At 39.3% G+C, this 17,213-nt stretch overlaps 1 pseudogene; it reads right to left on the bottom strand.

Annotated features, from left to right (window-relative positions):
- Positions 1-14,750: 14,750 nt before the first annotated feature.
- On the bottom strand, positions 14,751-15,809 carry LOC101038058 (leucine-rich repeat-containing protein 59 pseudogene; annotated as a pseudogene).
- Between the last annotated feature and the right edge of the window lie 1,404 nt (positions 15,810-17,213).

Genomic DNA, 17,213 nt, shown 5'->3' with positions numbered 1-17,213 from the left:
AGAGAATTCTTTTGGAACTTATCCAAGTCCACCAAGACAGTACCTCTACAAGTCTGCCAGAACACAGTGTTACTGGGTTTGGGGTACCCCCTAATGAAGATATGGCTTAGATCACAATACCCAAGATCCTGTGAATACCTGGAAAACCTTCCCAAAAAAGATGAGTAGAAAAAAGCCCAGACTGCAAAGATTGCAATGAATATCTAACTCATCAATGTCCAATCACCCATGAACATCCACAAACATCAAGACCATCCAGGAAAACATGAACTCACAAAATAAACTAAATAAATCATCATGAACTAATTATGGAGAAACAGAGATATGTGACCTTTCAGAGAATTCAAAATAGTTTTGAGGAAACTCAAATAAATTTAAGATAACACAAAGAAATGTTCAGAATTCTATCAGATAAATTTGACAAACAGATTAAAATAATTTAAAAGAATAAAGCAGAAATTCCAAAGTTGAACAATGCAAGTAACATATTGAAAAATTGATGATTCTTTTAATAGCAGAATTGATCAAACAGAAGACAACATCTTGAAGACATGCTATGTGAAAATACAGTTAGAGGAGATAAAAGAAAAAAGAATTAAAAAATGGAGGATGCCTACAAGATTTAGATAAAAGCCTCAAAAGGGTAAATCTAAGAGTTATTGGTCTTAAAGGCAATGAAGAGAAAAAGATCAGGGAAGAAAGTTTATTAAAGGGATAATAACAAAGAACATTCCAAACCTCGGGGAATATATCAATATACAAATAAAAGAAGGTTATAGAACTACCAAGCTGATTTAACCCATACTGCTTCACAATGCTTAATAATCAAACTCACAAAGGTCAAGGGTAAAGAGTGTTGAGATACAGTAATGCTCCAATATCTGACAGCAGACTTCTCAGTGGAAACCTTACAGACCAGGAGAGAATGGCATAACACACGAAGGGCTGAGGAAAAAAAAATTTTACCCTAGAACAGTATATCCAGTGAAAGTATCCTTCAGACATGAAGGATAAATAAAGATGTTCTCAGATAAACAAAAGCTGAGTGAGTTTATCATCACCAGACCTGTCCTACAAGAAATGCTAAATGGAGTACTTCAGACAGAAATTAAAGAATGGTAATGGGCAATAAGAAATCATCCAAAGGCACAAAACACACTGATAATAGTAAGTACCCAGCAAAACACAGCATACTGTAACATTGTAATTGTGGTGTGAAAACTACTCATCTTAAGTAGAAAGACTTGAACCAATAAAAAATAACAACTAAAACAAATTTTCATGACATCAACAGCACAATAAGATATAAATAGAATACATTAAAAGCTAAAAGGCAGGGGGATGAAGTTAAGGTGTTATGATTTTTCTGTTGCTTATTTGTTTATGCAATCAGTTTGTCTTTATTCAAAATAATGGGTTATAAGATAGCATTTGGAAGCCTCATGGTAACATCAAATCTAAAAACTTACAACAGATACAGGAAAAGTAAAATGTAAGAATTTAAATCATACTAACAGATAAAATCACAGAAATGAAGGAGACAAGAAAGAGAAAACCACAAAACAACTAGAAAACAAATAACAAAATGGCAGGAGTAAGTCTTTACTATCAATGATAGCACTGAATGTAAATGGATTAAACTCCAATCAAAAGACATGGAGTGGCTAAATGATTAATAAAAAATATATAATTATGTGTTGTATACAAAAATACACTTAATCTATAAAGGTATACATAGACTGATAATAAAGAGATAGAAAAAGATATTTCATGCCAACTGAAATAAAAGAAGAGCAGGAATAGCTATGCTTGTATCAGAAAAAATAGATTTCAAGACATAAATTGTAGGAAGAGACAAAGATCATTACATATGATAAAGGGGTCAATTCAGCAAAAGAATATAACAAATGTTAACATATGTGGACATAACACTGGAGCACCCAGATATATAAAACAAATATTATCACAGCTAAAGAGAGAAAAAGATCTTTGTATAATAATACCTGGAGACTTCAACACCATGCTTTTAGCATTAGACAGATCTTCCAGACAGAAAATCAACAAACATTGGACTTAATCTGCACTATAGCCAACGTGGATTTAATAGATAATTACAGGTCCTTCTCTCTAACAGCTGCAGAATACATGTTCTTCTCCTCAGCACATGGCTCATTCTCAAGCATATGTTATGTCACAAAACAAGTAATAAAACATTCAAAAAATTAAACTAATATCAAGCAAGCATCTTCTCTGACCACAGTGGAATAAAACTAGAAGTCAAAAGAGGAATTTTGGAAACTAAACAAACACACGAAAATTAAACAATATGCTTCTGGGTGACCAGTTGGTCGACGAAGAAATTAAGAAGAAAACTGAAAAATTTTTTGAAACAAATGATAATGGAAGCACAATATACCAAAACCTTTGGGTTCCATCAAAGGCAACACTAAGAGGGAAGTTTATAGTTACAAGGACTTAACATCAAAAAAGAAAAAAACTTCAAATAAATAACCTCATGATGCATCTTAAAGAACTAGAAAAGCAAGAGCAATCCAAACCCAAAATTAATAGGTGAAAAGAAATAATAAAGATCAGAGCAGAAGTACATGAAATTTTGAAAACAATGAAAAGATTGAGGAAATAACAAGTTGTTCTTTAAAAAGATAAACAAAATTGACAAACCTTTAGCCTAACACGAAAAGAGAGAAGATTCAAATAAATAAAATCAGAGATGAAAAGGGAGACATTTACAAATGAAACCACCTAGTTCAAAAGATCATTAGGGGATACTATGAGCAACTATATGTCAATAAATTGAAAAATCTAGCAGAAAGGAATAAATTTCCAGACACGTGAGACCTACCAATATTGAAATACAAAGAAATGTAAAAACTGAACAAACTAATCTGTTTGATTGAAATCATGTCCCATTAAAGAAAAGCCCAGGACCCAATGGATTCACTGCTAAAATTCTACCAAACATCTAAATAATAATAAATACAAATTCTACTGATATAATTTTGAGAACCAGATAAGGAAATAGTTCCAAATTCATTCTAGAAGGCTAATATTACATTGATACCTAAAATGGACAAAGACACATCTAAAAATGAAAAGTGCTATAAAATATAACTGATAAATATTGATGCAAAAAAGTCTCAACAAAATATTAGCAAACCAAATTCAACAATAATTTAAAAAGATTATTAATCACTACCAAGTACCATTCATCCCAGGGATAAATTCAACATATGAAAATCAATAATTAAACATATGCAAATCAATCAATGTGTTACATCATATCAACAGAAAGGAGGACAAAAACCATATGATCATTTCAATTGATGCTGAAAAGCATTTGATAAAATTCAACATCACTTCATAATGATAAACCTCAGAAAACTGGATATAGAAGGAACATACCTCAATATAATAAAATCCATATATGACAGACCCGAAGCTAGTATCAGATTGAATGGGGAAAACCTGAAAGTCTTCCCTTTTAAACATGGAACATGACAAGGATGCCCACTGTCACCACTGTTATTCAACACAGTATTGCAAGTCTTAGGTAGAGCAATCAGAGAGAAAAAAATAAAGGGCATAAAAATTGGAAAGGAAGAAGTTAAATTATCCTTGTTTGCAGATGGTATGATTGTATGTTTGGAAAAACCTACAGCCAAAAAACTGTTAGAACTGATAAACAAGTTCATTAAAGTTGCAGAATACAAAATCAACATACAAACATTTGTATTTTTGTATGTAGAAGCATTTGTCTATGCCCACAGTGAACAATCTGAAAAAGAAATAAAAAAATAATCTTATGTACAATAGCTAAATAAGCTAACAGATTAAATTAAGTATCTAGGAATTAACTTAACCAAGGAAGTGAAAGATCGCTACAATGTAAACTGTAAAACACTGATGCAAACAGTTGATGAGAACTCAAAAAATGAAAAAATGTGTCATGTTTATAGATTGAAATAATTAATGTTAAAGTAAAATGTCCATTCTACAGATTCAATGCAATCCCTATTAAAATACCAATGATATTCTTCAAAGAAAAAAAAATCCTAAAATTGATATGAAAGCACAAAACTGTCCTCAGCAAAAAGAACAAAATTGGACAAATCACATTACCTGACTTCAAATTATACTATAGAGCTATGGTAACCAAAACAGCATGGTATGGGCAGGCATAGAAACAGACACATGGATCAACAGTGGAACAGAATAGAGAACCCAGAAACAAGTCCACACACCTGCAGTGAACTCATTTTCAATATAGGTACCAAGAACATACATTGAGAAAAGACAGTCTTCAATAAATGGTGCTGGGAAAACTGGATATCCATATGCAGAAGAATGAAACTAGACCTCTGTCTCTTACCACATACAAAAATCAAATCAAGAAAGATTAAAATCTTAAATGTAAGACCTGAAACTATAAAAATACTGCAATGTAACACTGGAGAAACTCTCCAGAACATTGGAGTGGGCAAATACTTTTTAAGTAATACCCCACAAGCATAGGCAGTCAAAGTAAAAATGGACAAAAGGGATCACATCAAGTTAAAAATATTCTGCCCAGCAAAGGCGATACCTGTACTCCCATGTTTATGGCAGCACTATTCATAACAGCAAAGAATTGGAAGGAATGTAAGTGTTCATCAATGGATAAATGGGTAAAGACAATGTGATGCATACACACAATGGAGTATTATTCAGCCATTAAAAAAGAATGAGATCTTGTCATTGCAAGACATGGGCAAAACTAGAGATCATTATGTTTAGTGAAATAACCCAGGCACAGAAAGACAAACTTCACATATTCTCACTTGTTTGTAGGAGCTAAAAATTAAAATGATTGAATGCATGAAGATAGAGAATAGAAGGAAAGTTCCCAGATGCTGGGAAGGGTAGTGGGGGTGTGGAGACTAGAGATGGTTACTGTTAAGAAAGTATGAATTAGAACTAATACTTGATAGCACCACAGAATTATTATAGTCAATAATAATTTAATTATACACATAAAAATAACTAAAAGAGTGTAATTGGATTGTTTGTAACACAAGGGATAAATTCCTGAGGTAGAGGTAATGAATACCACATTTAACCCAATGTGATTATTACACATTTTATACCTGTATCAAATTATCTCATGTACTCCATAAACATAAACCCCTACTATGTACCCACACAAATTTAAAAACATATAGTATCAATAATATAAAAAATGTAAAACATTTAAGTATGTTGCATTAATTATATATTGGAATTAAATACACAATTAAAATAAACTATGTTAAAATTAATTTCATCTGTTTCAATTTTTTAAGATATGGCTACTAAATAGGTATATATGCAGCTCATATTTAGTTCTACTGGACAGAAGCTGACATAGAACCATTAGGATTACCTATTTACAAAATATTATTACTTGACATCTCTTTATACTAATTCCATTTGTAATATTGAAAAAGCCAGAATGAAGGGTAGGCTACTGCTTCTGAATGTGCACAGCACAGCTGGCACAACTGTTACCAGCTGTTCTATAGTAAGGAATCTAAGAAACAGAACACTAAAGTCATCAAGTCAACTCCATGGACTGGATATTGCCCACCAGCATCCAGAACCCATGAGGAGCATCTTTAATATTTGCTTTACATTGCATGGGTTGAAAAGTTAGACTGTAAATTTTCCAGACTCCTTGGCCACTAATCTTATGAATATGATTGAGGTTCTCTGCCAATGAGATCCAAACGTGACTTCTGGAAGGCAGAAGGAAGGCAGAAGCCATTCCCTTTCCTGTGTCAGTGGTTCTTGAGGACATCATACTCTATGTATTACTCTGTAGTTACTGGTTTTTGGAGTGGTGGCAGCCATTAAATTGATCACCATTTTCCATTCTTTCCTGATCTCTGGGTGGCAATTGTAGTGCTATTACTTTGAGACCTAGTGACAGCCCTGTCATCTCTAGCCCTTCCAAAAATTTTACAAGCATCTAATAATCTGTATAAAGAACTTCTTTGTTAAAATGCCTATAAGTGTTTCTATTTCCTGTACTAAACACTGCAACATTTCTCATTTTTAGATGAGAAAAATAAATTTGTAGAGCTGATTCAGGCCAGAAAGAGTCTATGGCAGGAATTGGAATAGAATTAGGTTCCTCATAATGTTGATTCTGGCTTCCGTATCTTCAAGAAAATATAGAATGATATTTACCTACTCAGCATGTATCTGGAAGCCCTTAAAGGTTTCAAAAGGGAAAAAGACATAATTAAAATTATTCTTTAGAAAATGTAATGTCACAGAGCATCTATTAAAAGGTAGAGATTAGCAACTTTAAGAACAGATAAGAGACAATTTTAATAGTTCAGACAAATTATAGGAAGGACTTAAATTTAGGCAAAGAAATGTGATTCAAAAGGAAGGACTGGAGTTGAGTAAAATGTAATAAAAATTTACAGAAGTTGGGAAATATGACCCATGGGGAAAAGGGCCAACAATGAGCCTAAGTTTCCAGGATTCCTATTTGTTCATATGGCAGGCAGGTCAGCAAGAAAAAAAGGAATAATAATATTTTAAAATTCAGGAGTGGCAGACATAATTGTTTGAGGATGGTTGAATTTGGGATTTATATGGACTATCTAGATAGTGATTCTTGGCAGGAGCTGAGGGAGAATACAGATAACAGAAGAATTGATACTGAGGATCATAAGAAATTCTGAAGAGCAGGTGAAAAGAGAAAATAAGAATATAACCCAAAATAAAATCCTAGTTTCTTATCCATATTTTGGAATCTAAGTAAAGTAAAAAAAAAAAAAAATTGTAAGATCAGAGAATGAAAACTGGCATAATGAATTGTTAAAGGTAGTGAAGGTGAAAGAAAAGTATTTAATAAAGTTAGATAATTTGAAGAAACAAAGGAAAGAGGACTCAGGAACACTAATGAGTTTGGCAATAAGGTGAATTTTTTTTGAATTCTGAGAACTGAAGCACAAATCTAAAGATTAAATAAAAACAAGAATGAATGATGACCAGATATATTAATTTCAGACATTTCTGAGTTTAGGTATTTTAATAGCTATAACTTTATGGATAGCACCTATAATGTCCATCATATATCTTGTCATAATTACCTGTATCTCATAAAAACACAATTCTTTCCATTTCTTCACAAATTTCATCCTACGGTCACAGTGTTAAAGTTTATATGTTTCAAACTTCAACTGTAGTCAAGCCTCCATAAAGGGAAGACAAAGAGAGCTGAAATATTTTTTGAAATGTCATGTAAGCCAATAGATTTGATTTTTGAATGCTAAAATAATTTATCACTACTAACAATTTTCTAAGCTGACTGATTGAAATTTCAGTCTCTTTTCTTAATAAAAAGTACAACTATATGGCATCCAAAGAGTAGTCATGTGGGAAATAAAAAATGTCCAAATATTTTAGTGTTTCTACCTGAGGAGATATTTTGTTTGTTTGTATGCTTGTGATGTTTCTTTTGGATGAGGTGAGGTGGGGAAGGAGCAGTAATAAAAAAGAGATAAATAACATAGGATTAATAAAACATTTCTTTCCCACTGTGCCAGCTGGTGATATAACTTTCAGTTCAGATGAAATCATATTGTCATATCATATTTATTCCCACTGATAGCCTTTGGAAAAGCTGCTACATATCAAAGGTTTGTATTACAGTTGTATTCAGATATATTTCTCTTGGAAAAAATGCAAGAAACAAAGACTAAAATTACACCATCCATTTTCAGACAAAAATACCTAGATTAGGTCATGACCGATATTTTTTAAGTTGGAAATGATAAGCACATACTTTCATATGTTTCTATTTATAAAATTGGTAAACATGATTAATTTATTTAATAGTTACAATTTCAATTTTTTTGTTCATGAGACATAAATTATTAAAATAAATGTAAGATGATATCATACTTTTAAAAATTAAGCATCTCCAGTTGCATACCTTAAAGCACATAAAGAATACTTGAATTTTTTTTTTTTTTGAGACAGAGTTTCTGTCAACCAGCCTGAAGTGCAATACTTAATCACAGTGCACTGCAGCCTCAACCTCCTGTACTCAGATGATCCTCCCATCTCAGCCTCCTTAGTAGCTTGGACTACAGGTACATACATACCACAGCTAATTTTTGCACTTTTTGTAGAGATGAGCCTTCACCAAATTGCCCAGGCTAGTCTCAAAGTCATGGGCTTGTGTCATCCGCCCACCTTGTCTTTCAAGAGTTCTGGGATTATTGGCATGAGCCATTATACTTGATTAATTATAAAAATGTAGAATCTAGCTATTAAATATCCAAAGACATTAATGTTTTCATTATGATTAACCAGGCTTTTTGATTTTTATTATGCCAGATAAGTTACAGAAAGAATTTATTTTTATTTTGAAATTATTTTTATTTTTTTAATTTTTAATTCAAAATTTTTTTTTCTTTCCAATTTTTATTTTAGGTTCAGGCATTGTCATAAAAACATAATTCTTTCAGGGGATGCAGATTTGTTACATGGGTAAATCGTATGTCATGGGGATTTGGTGTACAGATTATTTCACCACCCTGGTACTAAGCATAGTACCCAATAGGTAGTGTTTTGATCCTCACATTCCTCTCACTCTCTACCCTTGACTAAGCCCCAGTGTCTATTGTTTCCTTCTTTGTGGCCAAGTGTACTCAGCTTTTATCACCCACTTATCCTAAGAACGTGGTATTTGGTTTTCTGTTCCTATGTTAATTGTTTCAGATAATGGCTTTCAGCTTTATCCATGTTGCTGTAAAAGACATGATTTTGATCTTTTGTATGGCTGCACAGTATTTCATGGTGTGTGTATATGTACATTTTCTTTATCCAATCTACAATTTGCAGGCATCAACACTGATTCTATGTCTCTGCTATTGTGAACAGGGCTGTAATGAATACACATGTGCATGTATCTTTATGGTAGAATAATTTATATTCCTTTGGGTAAACGCTCAATAATAAAATTGTAAGGGTCAAATGGTAGTTTTAGGTCTTTGACAAATCTCCAAACTGCCTTCCACAATGGCTGAACTGATTTACATTCCCACCAATAGCATATAAGCATTCCCATTTCTCCACAACCTTGCCAGTGTGGGTTATTTTTTGGCTCTTTAGTAATAGCCATTCAGACTGGTGTCTGATAATATCTCATTATGGTTTTGATTTGCATTGCTCTAATGATGAGTGATGTTGAGCATTTTTTCGTATGCTTGTATGTCCTCTTTTCAGAAGTGACTATTCATGGCCTCTGTCCCCTTTTAATGGTATTGTTTCGGTTTTTTTGCTTGTCAATTTGTTTAAGTTTCTTACAGATGCTGGATATTAAAACTTTGTTGAATGCATAGTTCACAAATATTTTATTTTCTCTCATTCTGTACATTGTCCGTTTACTCTGTTGACAGTTTATTTTGCTGTGCAAGAAGCTCTTTAATTATTTCCTACCTGTTGATTTTTGTTTTTGTTGAAATTGCTTTTGGAGACTTCATCATAAAATCTTTGCCAGGATTGATGTCCAGAATGGTATTTCTTAGGTTATCTTCTAGGGTATTTATAGTTTTAGCTTTTCAACTTAAGTCTTTAATCAATCTTGAGTTGGTTTTTATATATAGTGGAAGGAAGGGATCCAGTTTTAATCTTCTATATATGGCTAAACAACTGTGCAGCACCATTTATTGAATAGGGAGCCCTTTCCCCATTGCTGCCTTCAATATTTTTTCTTTCATGTTGGCCTTGGAGAATCTGATGACTGTGTGTCTTAAGGATGGTTGCCTTCACAGGGGTTCTCTGAATTTAAATGTTGACCTCTCTAGTATGGTTAGGGAAATTTCATGGACAATATCCTCAAATATATTTTCTAAGTTGTGTGCTCTATTTTGCTTTCTTTCAGGGATATCAATGAGTTGTAGATTTTATTTCTTTATGGAATTTCGTATTTCTCAGAAGTTCTGTTCAATTTTTTAAAATTCTTTTTTTTTTTTTTTTGTCTGAGTTGATTCAAAGCATCAGTCTTTCAACTCTGAGATTCTTTCCTCAGCTTGGTCAATTCTAATGAAAATACTTCTGGTTGTATTATGAAATTCTTGTAGTAAGTTTCTCAGCCTTATCAGTTCAGTTTGGTTATTTCTTGTAATAGCTAGTTCGTCCTTCAACTCTTAAATCATTTTACTGGCTTCCTTAGATTCCTTGTCCATACCTGTGTCGAGCTGCGGCTAGATTTCTCAATGAGGGCAAAGGTGAGAGAAGTGAGAACCATCTTCACTGAGGTCGGTGGACATCCCTTCTGCAGGTAGACGGTGAGCTGTGGTGAGGGTTTTGTCCTTGGCTGGGGTGTGATCTCTTGGTCCTAAAAAAGAGGCCGCTCAGGATGGAAAGGTGATTGAAACCCCTGCAGTCCGACGCAGCTCCCCAGGTTGCCCAGGCCTTCACAACCCTTAACTGGAGCCTCCGGGAAAACGACTGACAACTGGCCACAGGACCCAGAGACGCCAGGAGAGGCTCACCAAAAGAAAGGGTGAAGTGCAGCGCAGGAAACCGCCCTCCAGCACGCAGGGCACATGTATCCCAACATACATACGCACCCACAGACGCACACAGAGAGAAGGAGAGAGAGCGGGAAAGAAGAGAGAGAAATAAGTGAAAGACATACACATGGGCGCGCGCGCACACACACACACCAGTGGCGCCCCTCGAACCCTCCGCTTCTGAAGCTGTGGAGTTCTACTCTCCAGTACTACGACCCTCGGGTGCGAGAGCAGCCCACAGGCACGCAGGCACACAGGCAGACATGTCCGCGAGATGACAAGGGCACGACATTTGGGGAGACTCACCTGTATCCCGACCGCCGCAGGCCTGAGGCTGGGATTCTGCCCTGCTTCCCCGGGGCTCGGCCTGAGCTTTCTAACTCCTGGTCGACCCTCCGCGAATTCTGGCCTCCAGAGACTATACTGTGAACGTCCCGGCGAGGAGTGGTCTGAGCCCCGACCCTGATGCACCGATACCCAGGGCTCCTCCTCCGCCAAGTCTCAGGAGCCTCTCTCCGGACAGCTATGGCAGTCCCCACGACGCCGGAGCAGCTGCCTCGCGCATGCGCACTGGCGAGTCGACCGGCGTCTGGCTCCGGAAAGGCTGCGACCGCTTTTAAAAATGGCGGCGGGAACTGCTGCCTCAGTGAAAGTGGCAGGTTTTGGGGAGGCCTGGGAAAGGCACGCAGGCGAGACCCAGGTCGAACCCGTAAGACTCCGGTTCTCAGGACCTCCTTGAGTGGTCTTCTGCTGCGGCTCCCGCTCCTGGCGGAGGAAGAGCTTCAGGGCGCCGGGTGTGTTGCGCGGACTCGCGTTGGGATCCCACCGGGTAAGCAGAAATGGGATTAACAATGCAGAGAGGCGGGAAGGGCCTCACTGGGGCACAGAAAGCTTTTATGGGTTTCAAGGCGTGGTGTCTGCTGAAAATTCACTGAGCCATGAGCCCACGGCCTGCCTCCTCTGTGGGCGAAGCAGTGGCTTGCCCGGGTCTCCAAAGCCCAGGGACCGCGGCATCCAAATACTGCTTTCAGCGATGAGAAAGAAATAGGCGAGTCTGAGGTGGAGCCACTGTGATCACACGGGCACTGTCGAGCCCCCGAGAGCAGATGGAGCGAGCTTGTGTCTCCGAGACCGTATGGCGCGATGCCAAGACTAGTGAGGTCCATGTAGGCACCCCGGGGGAAGCTGGAGACCCCTTGCCATGAAGCTGAGGAAGAGGAAAACAGACGCGGAAACCTGCATGGGAGGGCCTGTGCCGGAGTCCAAGCAACGTCCAGGGATGCCTGCCAGAAGAACGGAGAGGTTTCTCTAAAGTACAGCCCACCCCCACCCCGCTACCTGCAGGCATCCCTGAGGTAACCTCCCCTGCACCCAGCAAATCCCAGTCCCTTTTGCTCGCTCCAAAAGAAAAAAAAAATCAGTAAATAAAAATCTTTGGTGCGTGGCTGCCGGCAAACGTCAGGAGGCTCACGGCTGCCTCTGTTTCTCCCGTGGCAGCGGCAGGCTTCTCTTGGGAGAGACTTCGGAACTCTCCTTCCGCTGGCGAGTCTGTGGAGGTGATGGGCCGCTCCCGGGACGCCCGCGGGTGAGGAGGCAAGGTCTTCTGAACTGCAGTAATTTTTTGGGTGTATTTGAGTGACTTCAAATTCCCATCTGTAGCTAGAAATTGATTTGGAGTCACTCTGAAATACACCCTGGAATAATTGTATTTGACCGGAATCAAATCTTATGAAGTCTCCCAAGGATGAGATTCTGTGCTAAGTCAGTGTTGCTATTGCACTGGCTCTTTCTAGCCTATGTGTTAATGGTATGCTGTAAGCTGTCAGCCTCAAGCCAGCTCCTCCAGGGACATACAGGCCAGGGACCTGTGAGGTGGTTTCCATGCACGGGTGCTGCAGTAGGAACCCCATAGAAGAGCAGTACCAAGGTCAAGTACTTTTGCTTACCAGGACAGGTGGCTGGCACAACTCCTCAACCTTCTTGTGTGGAAGCTTCCATTGTGATTCAGAAATGGTGTTGTCACATGAGTCCCTGTTTGGAAGGAGAGGATTGTAAAGTGCTGATAGATTACTCAGGTTGGTCCTGTAGCTTTCGTAATGAAGTCAAAACTATGAAAGTAAGACTATAAGAAAGAGAGAGATGTGCTTCAATTGAGGAGGGGCAGCAGGATGCAGAGCTCTTTTACTTGGATTCCCATCCTGGCCACTTTGCAGAAAATCATCTTGGATATCAGCACCTTTTATTTGTATATGTGTGCTGTGAGAAATGGCATTCCCTTAACTGGCCCAGCCCTCTCTGCTTTGTAATTTTATTTCATTGAATTATAACCACAAGGTACCACACATTTGACATACTATCTGGATTCCCAAGGAACGTACCTCCAAAATCCTACAAGAGCAAATCAGAGTCTTCAAAATGGATCACTACCAAGGGCATGTTTGCTCTTCATTTTCTTCTGCCTTTAAAAAAGAACTTGGATGTATGTTTTAAAGGGTCCTCATTCTGTTCCTCTTTCGAACTTTTCCTTTTGCCCTCATATTAAGTGATTTTAAAGGGGTCTAAATAATAAAAGATTTTGTCCAAAAAAAATTTAATAACTGTAGAAGTCCAAAAGAATTAGCATCAGATCTTGAAGCTGTGAGTGAAGTTGGCTTGACTGGGCTCAGCCACTGAGCTGCCTCAACCGGCCAAGGAAGGGGATATGATGACTATGCAGACTTCTATATTATCTTAATCTCATTGTATATATTATGTATTTAATTCAATAAAGCATTTGTACCATTGGCTCTGGAGCTTAGAGGAAGACTAAAGGAATGTGTAGTGATTCTGAGTAAGGTGTAGACCTACACAGCAGAGCTATGGGGGAGAAGATTAACAAAGTCCTTTCTTCCAATATCAGGACAGTCATGAGTGGCAGTCCCATTCAAACAGGTCACTAGAGTTAAAAGGCTGGACCCTACCCTCTCTGTCTCTGAACTATGACAGGTTCTTGCTCCCTCCAGGGGAGACAAGGAGCTTGCAACTGGGAATTTTCACTGAATGAGCACCATGACACAGCCATTTCTGATCCCTCCATCCAGTTGTGGTGAAGAGATGAAGCAAAGGAGGCAAGAGAATGCTTAATCTAGCAGACAAGAGAATGGACAGTGTGATCCTTGTTTGTGCTAGTCATTGGGTGATGTACCACTTCTCAGCTCCATGATCCTTCATTTCCTCTGTTTCCATTTATTACCTTCAGGTAAGGTCTAGAATCAAACAATTCTAAACCTCAGTGTCTTATGAAGCTGACACTCCAAACCTGCAAAAGCAGGTTGCTTTGAGGTATTTATTCACACCAAATACAACCAGAGCTGTTATAGACACTGTAGGTTTGCAGAGATTCACCTCCTTGCTTACTGGCAATTAGGGAGCTAATGCTGTAAAACTGAGGCAAGGAGCCTGTACTGTTGCCATTTTATGGAAGCCGTATAAGTTGGGCAGGATGCCACAGGAGCTGCCCAAGACCTGATGATGGCAAGTGATTTCTCTCTCTGAGTCATGAAATCTGTCTACCATGAAAGACTCTGTGCTTTGCCTGAGAAATAATCAATTCTGGTGTGAGTTCTAGTCTCTCAGGACATTACAGAGGAGGGAAAATGATGTAACAGAAAGAAAGAATACCAGAGTGGGAATCCAGTTTTGCCTCAAATTAGATGGGAGACTAGGCAAAGTCATGGAAGGCCTCAGTTTCTATGCCTGCAAGTGTTATATTGGACTGGATGGTCATGAAGTCCCTTTCACAGCCAGAGATTTTGTAGGGCTGCTAAAATGCTAACATATCTGAGGTCCTAAAGAAAACAGGAATACTCTTCCCCACCCCACCCAATTAAGACTGGATTTGCTGAGTGTGGTGTTCCAGTCCCCAAAAACTTCTTCCTGATCTTCCCCGATTGCCCAGGGAGGAATGAAAGAATCGGTTTGTGGCATACAAAAGTGTAAATGTAGTGACAGCTGACCATTTAGTAGAAAAGAGCCTTGCCTTTACACAGCTTTGTAAAACAACTAGAAAAGGCTATATTTTCTCTCTCTCCACCCCAAGCCTACTCCTTTAGGCATGCAGGTAGCTGCCCTCCTGGCACCTCCCATTTCTCCTCATTCCACCAGGGAATGAAGAAGTCCTACAAAGAGGACGCCTCATGTACCAATCTGCAGCCATTTGATGATGGCAGGTAGATCTGATGCTAAAAAGAGGTTGTGTCCAGCAGAACTCAATTTCACAGGAATCCAAGCCCCAAGGCTGGGAGACAGAAGGTTCTGGGAACAAGCTCCATGCTGAGAGTCGGTCTGGAAGATGCACTGGAGGATCTCATGGTGGTGTAGACCCTGGACTGCATTGTCATAGATGGTGTTCACACTGGTGCAGAGGGGCTGCTACAGCAGCTCTGTCACCCGACAAGCAACCAGCCCTCTCACCACACAAAAGAGCAGCAGCAGCAGCTTCAGCACAGCCCAGGAACGAGTGTGCTTCCGGGTTGGCGGCTTGCAGGGACGGGAGCTGGACTTAGATTTCGGGGCCTGATTTGTTTCCTTGTTAGGTTTCTTCTGCTCCCGCTTGGCTGCTTTGAGGGCATCTTACTCTTTTTGCCGGTGCTCCTTTTCTGCCGCCTTCTGCCATTTCCGCAGTTCCGGCTCCTGAGCTGCTTCAGCTGGCTGCTTGGCCTCAGGATTCTTCTCTGCCTCCTGTTCTACTTCCAGCCGCGGCTGCCTCTCCTGCTGCTTATCTGCCTGCATGGCCTTCATGTGCTATGATGACGTCTTGTTTGCACACTGCTTACATTGCTTATCTTCCAAGCAGTCACCTGCCATCTTGGCCAGGACGGGATTCAGGGCTTATCCTTCAGGTCCAGCCACTTCAGGTTCTTGAGCTGAGCAAAGCTGACAGGCAAGGTGACCAGCCTGTTGTTGAGGAGCTCCAGGTGCTGGAGGTTGACCAGACGGCTGAAGTCTGCTGGCAGCTGCTGCAGCTTGTTCTTACTCAGCTCTAGCTTCACAAGGTGTGTGAGGCCACAGATACCTACCTGACGGTAGAGTAGTCAGTTTATTACAAGACAGATACAATATGGTGGCCTTTGGAAGAGCAGCCAGCTCCTTCACCGGGAGTTCATTCAGGTCTCTGAGGCTCAGGTCCAGTTCCTTGCTGTCCATCTTGTTCTGGAGGCTCCTGCCCTTGTTACTGGCCTTGGTCCTGGTCATGGTGATGCTGAGCAGGAGCGGCTTTGCGGTTCAGTCAGGGGAAAGGAGCTGAAATGCTGCGTGTAAGTTCAGCAGGTCCCCACCCAAATGCTGCCGGTGGGAGACTGACTCAAGCTGTCCACCCACCAGCAGAACTCGGAGGCCAGCACCCAGCTATCTCTCTCTCTCTCTCTCTCTCTCTTTTTAGCAAGATGAAGAGGTTTGAGTGTTAGAACAGCTCAGAGGAGACCCCTAGTGGGTAACGCCTCTCTGTAGGCAGGTCATCCTGACCAGTGTTCAGCTTTTAGCAGAGAGGATAGTTCTCTCTGCTGCTGCTCATCCCATCATCCTCCCAAAAATAAACTTGGGGTAATAATGCCTACTTTACATGGTTATATTGAAGATTAACTCAGATAATGTATATGAAAATATCTAGTATACTACCGGACATTGTTAGTGCTCAAACATATCAGTTCTCTTCCTTGTCCTTAAACACCCTGAACTAAACAGTCAGTTGACCCATTTAAGCAGGTCTTTCATATTCACCTTTTATGACATATAGGACAAGGACAACTGGGCTCAGAACTGTAAATTCCTCAACCCCTGAATAAGATGTTTTAAAATGAGTGATGAGAGGTGATTCAGATTGAAAAAGAAAAACTAAATCTAACACCTTAGCTGTATCAAGACAGAGCAGATAAAAACAAGGCATTGGCACTAGTATGGTACAATTGGATTTAAAAGTAACCACAATTAAAATCATTGAGTGTAATAACCCACCAAGAGCAAAGATACAGGATGTTTTAACTGTCTCCTGAACTCAGTGATCTTTACTGCCACCCAGATTCTGAATTCTATCTGTCATTGCAGCCATTTTAGTCTGGTTAAGAACCATTGCTTGGAAGATGTTGCAATCATTTGGAGGTAAGAAGATACTCTGGCTTTTAGAGTTGCTAGAGTTCTTGTGCTGGTTCTTTTTCATCTGTGTGGGCTGATGTTCCTTTAACTACAGGTATTGATCGACTTATGACCTATGCAACTTATGACCATTCGACCACAATCGCTAGCCACGACTGCTCTGTGTCTGGCAGTGCAAACGTTGCCCAGCTGGGCGTATGACAGTGCGGACCAGCTTCTGGCAGCACTACCATCTCCTCATGCACCATTTCAACTGTACATATAGCCTACTCAACTTACGACCAAGTCGTGTTATGACTGTTCCGCGTTCCCGACTGTGATCGTAAGTCGAGCACCGCCTGTATGTTGTAACTTGAATATAATTAGTTGGTTTTGTTTCTGGAGGGCCAAGGCTTTGTGCAGGGGATTTCTGGCTGAATTCCTGCCCTTGCTTTTACATGGTGGTATATATTTGCAAATAATTTTTTTGTGTTGTAATTTGGACTGCAATCCAATAGGCAATGCTTA

This window comes from Saimiri boliviensis, chromosome 3 (genome assembly GCF_048565385.1).
Source record: "Saimiri boliviensis isolate mSaiBol1 chromosome 3, mSaiBol1.pri, whole genome shotgun sequence".
Taxonomy (NCBI): Eukaryota; Metazoa; Chordata; class Mammalia; order Primates; family Cebidae; genus Saimiri; species Saimiri boliviensis.
The sequence above is the reverse complement of the archived record's forward strand: the minus strand, read 5'-3'. Positions and strand labels throughout refer to the sequence as shown.